General features: G+C 38.9%; 1 long non-coding RNA gene across 1 annotated transcript in view; it reads right to left on the bottom strand.

Moving 5' to 3' along the window:
* LOC119422959 overlaps window positions 1-450 on the bottom strand; it is a 6,535-nt gene extending 6,085 nt beyond the window's left edge. Inside the window, exon 1 of the long non-coding RNA XR_005187436.1 lies at window positions 396-450. This is a non-coding gene — a long non-coding RNA (uncharacterized LOC119422959). The remainder of the gene's footprint in view (window positions 1-395) is intronic.
* Between the last annotated feature and the right edge of the window lie 969 nt (window positions 451-1,419).

Here is a 1,419-nt window from a genome sequence, read left to right as displayed (position 1 = left end):
TATAAACTACTACTTGTACTACTATTCCTACTTCACGGTTTTTCACCTATTGCGGGTCTTCAGGGTACGGATGCTCCGTGATAAACGAGGGACTACTGTACACAGCAAAATGGAGGTTAACACTTTGTTGTTTTTTTTCCAAGTTATTCTCACAACATGGACAGACATTAATGGCGGCAGCCATCTTGAAGTTTGACCTGGCAATCCAATTTTCGAAGGGAAACTTTCTTACACGTAGATCTAGTCAAACGCCAAAAAGGAAGGTGGTACCTCACTTATTTTTCAAGCTATCATGCTCACAGCATGCACGGATGATGAACAGAGGGCATGTCCAATTCTCCCTCTTCGCTCAGCGATGGGGAACAATAAGTTGTCGTGTGCAGAGAAAACATTACCTTCCCAAGGTGGGAAACCTCTGAGCCATCAGAGCCTTGGTTACAAGAGTCTCCTGTAATGACACATGGAGAAAAATACTTAACGACTAACAGCCTGTTTGAGTCTGCAGCTTTGGTTCTTGGAATGAAACTACTGTATATTAACATTAAAAGACGTTTATTTGTATGCCCAGCTGTAATGCTCAACTTAATGTCTCCCTTTATTATTTTTTTTCCTGAAACCAAAAAATATGGAACTACCACTCATGGACTCACTCAATGGTTTAATAAAAAAAAAAAATAAATAAATAAATAACAGACATGCCACAAAACTCTTCTTTTTTTTACTTTAATCTTCTGGCATTAGAAAACAAACAACAATAAATAAATTAATAAATTATATATATATACAGTGGGGAGAACAAGTATTTGATACACTGTTGATTTTTCAGGTTTTCCCACTTGTAAAGCTTGTAGATGACTGTAATTTTTATCATAGGTACTCTTCAACTGTGAGTGATGGAATCTAAAACAAAAGTCCAGAAAAATACAATGTATGATTTTTAAATAATTAATTTCCATTTTATTGTGTGAAATAAGTATTTGATCATCTATCAACCAGTAAGAATTTTGGCTCTCACAGACATGTTAGTTCTTCTTTAAGAAGCCCTCCTGTTCTCCACTCATTACCTGTATTAACTGCACCTGTTTGGACTCGTGACCTGTATAAAAGACACCTGTCCACACACTCAATCAATCAGACTCCAGCATCTCCACAATGCCCAAGACCAGAGAGCTGTGTAAGGACATCAGGGATAAAATTGTAGACTTGCACAAGGCTGGGATGGGCTACAGGACAATAGGCAAGCAGCTTGGTGGGAAGGCAACAACAGTTGGTGCAATTATTAGAAAATGGAAGAAATACAAAATAACGGAAAATCTCCCTCGGTCTGGGGCGCCATGCAAGAGCTCACCTCGTGGAGCATCATTGATCTTGAGGAAGGTGAGGAATGAGCCCAGAACTACACGGCAGGACCTGGTCAAT

This window comes from Nematolebias whitei, chromosome 16 (assembly GCF_014905685.2).
Source record: "Nematolebias whitei isolate Nwh7 chromosome 16, NemWhi1, whole genome shotgun sequence".
In the NCBI taxonomy this organism is placed as follows: domain Eukaryota; kingdom Metazoa; phylum Chordata; class Actinopteri; order Cyprinodontiformes; family Rivulidae; genus Nematolebias; species Nematolebias whitei.
The sequence above is the reverse complement of the archived record's forward strand: the minus strand, read 5'-3'. Positions and strand labels throughout refer to the sequence as shown.